This window comes from Pecten maximus, chromosome 15 (genome assembly GCF_902652985.1).
Source record: "Pecten maximus chromosome 15, xPecMax1.1, whole genome shotgun sequence".
Taxonomy (NCBI): domain Eukaryota; kingdom Metazoa; phylum Mollusca; class Bivalvia; order Pectinida; family Pectinidae; genus Pecten; species Pecten maximus.
In genome coordinates this window covers 7,548,752-7,559,213 of record NC_047029.1, presented here as the reverse complement: position 1 = coordinate 7,559,213, position 10,462 = coordinate 7,548,752, and positions in this window count along the sequence as shown.

The window sequence follows — 10,462 nt, the reverse complement described above, 5'->3', positions numbered from 1 at the left end:
GGCGGGGGGGGGGGGGGGGGGGGAAGGAACAACATTTACCCGTGTGAGAGGGGGGGGGGGGGGGGGGGGAAGGAAAACATTTACCAGTGTGAGAGGGGATGTGGCGGGGGGAAGGAACAACATTTACCAGTGTGAGAGGGGATGTGGCGGGGGAAGGAGCAACATTTACCAGTGTGAGAGGGGATGTGGGGGGGGGGGGGGGGGAACAACATTTACCAGTGTGAGAGGGATGTGGCGGGGGGGGGGGGGGGACGGAACACATTTACCAGGGTGAAGAGGGGGTGGGGGGGGGGGGGGGGGGGGGGAGGAACACCCTTTACCAGTGTGAGAGGGGATGTGGACGGGGGGGGGGGGGAGGAACGAACAACATTTACCAGTGTGAGAGGGGAGGTGGCGGGGGGGGGAACAAACATTTACCAGTGTGGGGGGGGGGGGGGGGGGGGGGGGGGGGGCGGGAAAACATTACAGGGAGAAGGGGGGGTGGAGGGGGGGAACGGAAACCCTTTACCAGTGTGAGAGGGGGTGGCGGGCGGGGGACAGAAAACATTTACACAGTTGTGAGAGGGGATGTGGCGGGGAGAGGGGGACGAACACATTTACCAGTGTGAGGGGGGTGTGGCGGGGGGGGGGGGGGGGGGCCGGGCGTGGGGGGGGGGCTGAAACGCCATTTACCAGTGGTGAGATGTGGGTTGTATGTGGCGGGGGAAGGTGGACGGAACACTATGTACCAGTGTGAGAGGGATGTGGCGGGGGGGGGGGGGGGGCGGGCTGGGCGGAAAACGGACGGAACACCATTTACCAGTGTGAGAGGGGATGTGGCGGGGGACAGAACACAACATTTACCAGTGTGAGAGGGGTTATGGTAGAGAGGAAGAGGAAAAAATTTACCAATGTGATAGCGGGTGTGGCGGAGATAGGAAATATTAACCAGTGGCTAAGAGAGGGAGAAATATTACCCAGTGTGAGAGGGGGTGTGGCGGAGGGAGGGTCAAACTTAACCTGTTTGAGAGGGGATGTGGTGGAGACGGAGGGAGAGAGATGTTTTATCAATGTGAGAGGTTGTGTGGCGGAGGGAGGGGAACATTTACCAGTGTGAGAGGGGATGGGGAGATGGACAGAGGGAGCAATATTAACCAATGTGAGAAGGTGTGTGGCGGAGGGAGGAAACATTTTTACCAGTGTGATAGGGTGTGTGGCGGAGGGAGGAAGAATGTTTGCCAGTGTGAGAGGGTGTGGCAAAGTGAGTGTAGACATTAACCAGTGTGAAGGGGGTATGGTGGAGGAAGGTTTAATATTTATCAGTGTGAGAGGGGGTGTGGCGGAGTGAAAATAAACAGTTACCAGTGTAAGAGGGGGTGGCGAAGGGAGTGTAAACATCTACGAGTGAGAGAGGGGGTGGGCGAAGGGAGTGTAAACATTTACGAGTGAGAGAGGGTGTGGCGAAGGGAGTGTAAACATTTACGAGTGTGAGAGAGTGTGTGGCGAAGGGAGTGTAAACATTTACCAGTGTGAGAGGGGGTGGCGAAGGGAGTGTAAACATTTACCATTGAGAGAGGGGTGTGGCGAAGGGAGTGTAAACATTTACGAGTGTGAGAGGGGGTGGCGAAGGGAGAGTAAACATTTACCAGTGAGAGAGGGGGTGTGGCGAAGGGAGTGTAAACATTTACCAGTGTGAGAGGGGGTGACGAAGGGAGTGTAAACATTTACGAGTGAGAGAGGGGGTGGCGAAGGGAGTGTAAACATTTACCAGTGAGAGAGAGGGTGTGGCGAAGGGAGTGTAAACATTTACCAGTGAGAAAGGGGGTGGCGAAGGGAGTGTAAACATTTACCATTGAGAGAGGGGTGTGGCGAAGGGAGTGTAAACATTTACGAGTGTGAGAGGGGGTGGCGAAGGGAGAGTAAACATTTACCAGTGAGAGAGGGGGTGTGGCGAAGGTAGTGTAAACATTTACCAGTTGTGAGAGGGGGGTGACGAAGGGAGTGTAAACATTTACGAGTGAGAGAGGGGGTGTCGAAGGGAGTGTAAACATTTACCAGTGAGAGAGAGGGTGTGGCGAAGGGAGTGTAAACATTTACCAGTGAGAGAGGGGGTGGTGAAGGGAGTGTAAACATTTACCAGTGTGAGAGGGGGTGTGGCGGAGTGAAGATAAACATTTACCAGTGTGAGAGGGGGTGTGGCGAAGGGAGTGTAAACATTTACCAGTGAGAGAGGGGGTGTGGCGGAGTGAAGATAAACATTTACCAGTGAGAGAGAGAGTGTGGCGGAGTGAAGATAAACATTTACCAGTGTGAGAGGGGGTGTGGCGGAGTGAAAATAAACAGTTACCAGTGTGAGAGGGGGTGGCGAAGGGAGTGTAAACATTTACCAGTGAGAGAGGGGGTGGCGAAGGGAGTGTAAACATTTACGAGTGAGAGAGGGTGTGGCGAAGGGAGTGTAAACATTTACGAGTGAGAGGGGGTGTGGCGAAGGGAGTGTAAACATTTACCAGTGTGAGAGGGGGTGACGAAGGGAGTGTAAACATTTACCAGTGAGAGAGGGGGTGTGGCGGAGTGAAGATAAACATTTACCAGTGTGAGAGGGGGTGTGGCGGAGTGAAAATAAACATTAACCAGTGAGAGAGGGGGTGGCGAAGGGAGTGTAAACATTTACCATTGAGAGAGGGGTGTGGCGAAGGGAGTGTAAACATTTACGAGTGTGAGAGAGTGTGTGGCGAAGGGAGTGTAAACATTTACCAGTGTGAGAGGGGGTGGCGAAGGGAGTGTAAACATTTACCATTGAGAGAGGGGTGTGGCGAAGGGAGTGTAAACATTTACGAGTGTGAGAGGGGGTGGCGAAGGGAGAGTAAACATTTACCAGTGAGAGAGGGGGTGTGGCGAAGGGAGTGTAAACATTTACCAGTGTGAGAGGGGGTGTGGCGAAGGGAGTGTAAACATTTACGAGTGAGAGAGGGGGTGGCGACGGTGAAGTGTAAACATTTACCAGTGAGAGAGAGGGGTGTGGCGAAGGGAGTGTAAACATTTACCAGTGAGAGAGGGGGTGGCGAAGGGAGTGTAAACATTTACCATTGAGAGAGGGGTGTGGCGAAGGGAGTGTAAACATTTACGAGTGTGAGAGGGGGGGTGGCGAAGGGAGAGTAAACATTTACCAGTGAGAGAGGGGGTGTGGCGAAGGGAGTGTAAACATTTACCAGTGTGAGAGGGGGTGACGAAGGGAGTGTAAACATTTACGAGTGAGAGAGGGGGTGTCGAAGGGAGTGTAAACATTTACCAGTGAGAGAGAGGGTGTGGCGAAGGGAGTGTAAACATTTACCAGTGAGAGAGGGGGTGTGGCGGAGTGAAGATAAACATTTACCAGTGAGAGAGGGAATGTGGCGAAGGGAGTGTAAACATTTACGAGTGTGAGAGGGTGTGGCGAAGGGAGTGTAAACATTTAACAGTGAGAGAGGGGTGGGGCGGAGTGAAAACAAACATTTACCAGTGTGAGAGGGGGTGTGGCGGAGTGAAAATAAACATTTACCAGTGTGAGAGGGGGTGTGGCGAAGGGAAGTGTAAACATTTACCAGTGAGAGAGAGGGTGTGGCGAAGGGAGTGTAAACATTTACCAGTGTGAGAGGGTGTGGCGAAGGGAGTGTAAACATCTACCAGTGAGAGAGGGAATGTGGCGAAGGGAGTGTAAACATTTACCAGTGAGAGAGGGAATGTGGCGAAGGGAGTGTAAACATCTACCAGTGAGAGAGGGAATGTGGCGAAGGGAGTGTAAACATTTACGAGTGAGAGAGGGGGTGGCGAAGGGAGTGTAAACATTTACCAGTGAGAGAGAGGGTGTGGCGAAGGGAGTGTAAACATTTACGAGTGTGAGAGGGGGTGGCGAAGGGAGGGTAAACATTTACCAGTGTGAGAGGGTGTGGCGAAGGGAGTGTAAACATCTACCAGTGTGAGAGGGTGTGGCGAAGGGAGTGTAACATTTACCAGTGTGAGAGGGTGTGTGGCGGAGTGAAGATAAACATTTACCAGTGTGAGAGGGTGTGGCGAAGGGAGTGTAAACATCTACCAGTGTGAGAGGGTGTGGCGAAGGGAGTGTAAACATTTACCAGTGATCGAGGGAATGTGGCGAAGGGAGTGTAAACATTTACCAGTGAGAGAGGGAATGTGGCGAAGGGAGTGTAAACATTTACCAGTGAGAGAGGGGGTGTGGCGAAGGGAGTGTAAACATTTACCAGTGTGAGAGGGTGTGTGGCGAAGGGAGTGTAAACATTTACGAGTGTGAGAGGGGGTGTGGCGAAGGGAGTGTAAACATTTACGAGTGTGAGAGGGAATGTGGCGAAGGGAGTGTAAACATTTACCAGTGAGAGAGGGAATGTGGCGAAGGGAGTGTAAACATCTACCAGTGAGAGAGGGGGTGGCGAAGGGAGTGTAAAAATTTACCAGTGAGAGAGGGGGTGTGGCGGAGTGAAGATAAACATTTACCAGTGAGAGAGGGAATGTGGCGAAGGGAGTGTAAACATTTACGAGTGTGAGAGAGGGGTGTGGCGAAGGGAGTGTAAACATTTAACAGTGAGAGAGGGGGTGGGGCGGAGTGAAAACAAACATTTACCAGTGTGAGAGGGGGTGTGGCGGGAGTGAAAATAAACATTTACCAGTGTGAGAGGGGGTGTGGCGAAGGGAGTGTAAACATTTACCAGTGAGAGAGGGAATGTGGCGAAGGGAGTGTAAACATCTACCAGTGAGAGAGGGAATGTGGCGAAGGGAGTGTAAACATTTACGAGTGAGAGAGGGGGTGGCGAAGGGAGTGTAAACATTTACCAGTGAGAGAGAGGGTGTGGCGAAGGGAGTGTAAACATTTACGAGTGTGAGAGGGGGGTGGTGCGAAGGGAGGGTAAACATTTACCAGTGTGAGAGGGTGTGGCGAAGGGAGTGTAAACATCTACCAGTGTGAGAGGGTGTGTGGCGAAGGGAGGGTAAACATTTACCAGTGTGAGAGGGTGTGGCGAAGGGAGGGTAAACATTTACCAGTGTGAGAGGGTGTGGCGAAGGGAGGGTAAACATTTACCAGTGTGAGAGAGGGGTGTGGCAGAGTGAGTGTAAACATTTACCAGTGAGAGAGGGGGTGTGGCGAAGGGAGGGTAAACATTTACGAGTGTGAGAGGGGGTGGCGAAGGGAGGGTAAACATTTACCAGTGTGAGAGGGTGTGGCGAAGGGAGTGTAAACATCTACCAGTGTGAGAGGGTGTGGGGAAGGGAGTGTAAACATTTACCAGTGTGAGAGGGTGTGTGGCGGAGTGAAGATAAACATTTACCAGTGTGAGAGGGTGTGGCGAAGGGAGTGTAAACATCTACCAGTGTGAGAGGGGTGTGTGGCGGAGTGAAGATAAACATTTACCAGTGAGAGGGGGTGGCGAAGGGAGTGTAAACATTTACCAGTGTGAGAGGGTGTGGCGAAGGGAGTGTAAACATTTACCAGTGTGAGAGGGGGTGGCGAAGGGAGTGTAAACATTTACCAGTGAGAGAGGGGTGTGGCAGAGGGAGTGTAAACATTTACCAGTGAGAGAGGGTGTGGCGAAGGGAGTGTAAACATTTACCAGTGTGAGAGGGGGGGTGGCGAAGGGAGTGTAAACATTTACCAGTGTGAGAGGGTGTGGCGAAGGGAGTGTAAACATTTACCAGTGTGAGAGGGGGTGGCGAAGGGAGTGTAAACATTAACCAGTGTGAGAGGGTGTGGCGAAGGGAGTGTTAACATTTACCAGTGTGAGAGGGTGTGGCAGAGTGAGTGTAAACATTTACCAGTGAGAGAGGGTGTGGCGAAGGGAGTGTAAACATCTACCAGTGTGAGAGGGTGTGGCGAAGGGAGTGTAAACATTTACCAGTGATCGAGGGAATGTGGCGAAGGGAGTGTAAACATTTACCAGTGAGAGAGGGAATGTGGCGAAGGGAGTGTAAACATTTACCAGTGAGAGAGGGGGTGTGGCGAAGGGAGTGTAAACATTTACCAGTGTGAGAGGGTGTGGCGAAGGGAGTGTAAACATTTACGAGTGTGAGAGGGGGTGTGGCGAAGGGAGTGTAAACATTTACCAGTGTGAGAGGGTGTGGCGAAGGGAGTGTAAACATTTACGAGTGTGAGAGGGTGTGGCGAAGGGAGTGTAAACATTTACCAGTGAGAGAGAGGGTGTGGCGAAGGGAGTGTAAACATTTACCAGTGTGAGAGGGTGTGGCGAAGGGAGTGTAAACATTTACCAGTGAGAGAGGGTGTGGCGAAGGGAGTGTAAACATTTACCAGTGAGAGAGGGGGTGTGACGAAGGGAGTGTAAACATTTACCAGTGAGAGAGGGTGTGGCGAAGGGAGAGTAAACATTTACGAGTGTGAGAGGGGGTGTGGCGAAGGGAGTGTAAACATTTACGAGTGTGAGAGGGAATGTGGCGAAGGGAGTGTAAACATTTACCAGTGAGAGAGGGAATGTGGCGAAGGGAGTGTATACATTTACCAGTGTGAGAGGGAATGTGGCGAAGGGAGTGTAAACATTTACGAGTGTGAGAGGGAATGTGGCGAAGGGAGTGTAAACATTTACGAGTGTGAGAGGGAATGTGGCGAAGGGAGTGTAAACATTTACGAGTGTGAGAGGGAATGTGGCGAAGGGAGTGTAAACATTTACCAGTGTGAGAGGGGGTGGCGAGGGGAGTGTAAACATTTACGAGTGTGAGAGGGTGTGGCGAAGGGAGAGTAAACATTTACGAGTGAGAGAGGGGGTGTGGCGAAGGGAGTGTAAACATTTACGAGTGTGAGAGGGAATGTGGCGAAGGGAGTGTAAACATTTACGAGTGTGAGAGGGAATGTGGCGAAGGGAGTGTAAACATTTACCAGTGTGAGAGGGGGTGGCGAGGGGAGTGTAAACATTTACGAGTGTGAGAAGGTGTGGCGAAGGGAGAGTAAACATTTACGAGTGTGAGAGGGGGTGGCGAAGGGAGTGTAAACATTTACGAGTGTGAGAGGGTGTGGCGAAGGGAGTGTAAACATTTACGAGTGTGAGAGGGTGTGGCGAAGGGAGTGTTAACATTTACCAGTGAGAGAGGGGGTGTGGCGAAGGGAGTGTAAACATTTACCAGTGAGAGAGGGGGTGTGGCGAAGGGAGTGTAAACATTTACCAGTGTTAAGAGGGGGTGGCGAGGGGAGTGTAAACATTTACGAGTGTGAGAGGGTGTGGCGAAGGGAGAGTAAACATTTACCAGTGAGAGAGGGGGTGTGGCGAAGGGAGTGTAAACATTTACCAGTGAGAGAGGGTGTGGCGAAGGGAGTGTAAACATTTACCAGTGTTAAAGGGGGTGGCGAGGGGAGTGTAAACATTTACGAGTGTGAGAGGGTGTGGCGAAGGGAGAGTAAACATTTACGAGTGTGAGAGGGTGTGGCGAAGGGAGTGTAAACATTTACCAGTGTGAGAGGGGGTGTGGCAGAGTGAGTGTAAACATTTACCAGTGAGAGAGGGGGTGGCGACGGGAGAGTAAACATCTACCAGTGTGAGAGGGTGTGGCGAAGGGAGTGTAAACATTAACCAGTGTGAGAGGGTGTGGCGAAGGGAGTGTAAACATCTACCAGTGTGAGAGGGTGTGGCGAAGGGAGGGTAAACATTTACCAGTGTGAGAGGGTGTGGCGAAGGGAGTGTAAACATTTACCAGTGAGAGAGGGTGGCGAAGGGGAGTGTAAACATTTACCAGTGTGAGAGGGGGTGGCGAAGGGAGTGTAAACATTTACCAGTGTGAGAGGGTGTGGCGAAGGGAGTGTAAACATTTAACAGTGAGAGAGGGGGTGGGGCGGAGTGAAAACAAACATTTACCAGTGTGAGAGGGGGTGGCGAAGGGAGTGTAAACATTTACGAGTGTGAGAGGGGGTGGCGAAGGGAGTGTAAACATTTACCAGTGAGAGAGGGTGTGGCGAAGGGAGTGTAAACATTTACCAGTGAGAGAGGGGGTGTGGCGGAGTGAGTGTAAACATTTACCAGTGTGAGAGGGGGTGGCGAAGGGAGTGTAAACATTTACGAGTGTGAGAGGGGGTGTGGCGGAGTGAGTGTAAACATTTACCAGTGTGAGAGGGTTGTTGGGGCGAAGGGAAGTGGTAAACATTACGAGTGTGAGAGGGTTGTGGCGAAGGAGTAGTGTAAAACATTTACGAGTGTGAGAGGGGGGTGGCGAAGGGAGTGTAAACATTTACCAGTGTGAGAGGGGGTGGCGAAGGGAGTATAAACATTTACCAGTGAGAGAGGGGGTGTGGCGGAGTGAGTGTAAACATTTACCAGTGAGAGAGGGGGTGGCGAAGGGAGTATAAACATTTACCAGTGAGAGGGGGTGGCGAAGGGAGTGTAAACATTTACCAGTGAGAGAGGGGGTGTGGCGAAGGGAGTGTAAACATTTACGAGTGTGAGAGGGTGTGGCGAAGGGAGTATAAACATTTACCAGTGAGAGAGGGAATGTGGCGAAGGGAGAGTAAACATTTACCAGTGAGAGAGGGGGTGGCGAAGGGAGTATAAACATTTACCAGTGAGAGGGGGTGGCGAAGGGAGTGTAAACATTTACCAGTGTGAGAGGGGGTGTGGCGAAGGGAGTGTAAACATTTACGAGTGTGAGAGGGTGTGGCGAAGGGAGTGTAAACATTTACCAGTGAGAGAGGGGGTGTGGCGGAGTGAGTGTAAACATTTACCAGTGTGAGAGGGGGTGGCGAAGGGAGTGTAAACATTTACCAGTGAGAGAGGGGGTGTGGCGGAGGGAGTGTAAACATTTACCAGTGAGAGAGGGGGTGGCGGAGTGAGTGTAAACATTTACCAGTGAGAGAGGGGGTGTGGCGGAGGGGGAGGTGTAAACATTTACCAGTGAGAGAGGGGGTGGCGGAGTGAAGATAAACATTTACCAGTGAGAGAGGGTGTGGCGGAGTGAGTGTAAACATTTACCAGTGAGAGAGGGGGTGGCGAAGGGAGTGTAAACATTTACGAGTGTGAGGGTGGGTGGCGAAGGGAGACAGTAATGGCATTAATAACTTCTTCTGATGTAATTTTATGCATTGTATCATGGTATACATTTTATGTATTGTATCATTATATACATTTTATCTAGTGTATCATTATATACATTTTATCTAGTGTATCATTATATACATTTTATCTAGTGTATCATTATATACATTTTATCTAGTGTATCATATATACATTTTATCTAGTGTATCATTATATACATTTTATCTAGTGTATCATTATATACATTTTATCAGATGTATCATTATATACATTTTATCTAGTGTATCATTATATACATTTTATCTAGTGTATCATTATATACATTTTATCTAGTGTATCATTATATACATTTTATCTAGTGTATCATTATACATTTATCTAGTGTATCATTATATATATTATCTAGTGTATCATTATATACATTTTATCTAGTGTATCATTATATACATTTATCTCGTGTATCATATACATTTTATCTAGTGTATCATTATATCCATTTTATCTAGTGTATCATTATATACATTTTATCTAATGTATCATTATATACATTTTATCTAGTGTATCATTATATACATTTTATCTAGTGTATCATTATATACATTTTATCTAATGTATCATTATATACATTTTATCTAGTGTATCATTATATACATTTTATCTAGTGTATCATTATATACATTTTATCTAGTGTATCATTATATACATTTTATCTAGTGTATCATTATATACATTTATCTAGATGTATCATTATATACATTTTATCTAGTGTATCATTATATACATTTTATCTAAGTGTATCATTATATACATTTTATCAAGTGTATCATTATATACATTTTATCTAGATGTATCATTATATACATTTTATCTAGTGTATCATTATATACATTTTATCTAGTGTATCATTATATACATTTTATCTAGTGTATCATTATATACATTTTATCTAGTGTATCATTATATACATTTTATCTAGTGTATCATTATATACATTTTATCTAGTGTATCATTATATACATTTATGTATTGTATCATTATATACATTTTATCTAGTGTATCATAATATACATTTTATCTCGTGTATCATTATATACACTTTATCAAATATATCATTATATGCATTTTATTAAGTGTACTTTATCAAGTGTATCATTATATACATTTTATCTAGTGAATCATTATATACATTTATCTAGTGTATCATTATATACATTTTATCTGGTGTATCATTATATACATTTTATCAAGTGTATCATTATATACATTTTATCTAGTGTATCATTATATAAATTTTATCTCGTGTATCATATACATTTTATCTAGTGAATCATTATATATTTATCTAGTGAATCATTATATACATTTTATCTAGTGTATCATTATATACATTTTATCTAGTGTATCATTATATATTTATCTAGTGTATCATTATATACATTTTATCTAAAGTAGACAGACAGACTGACAGA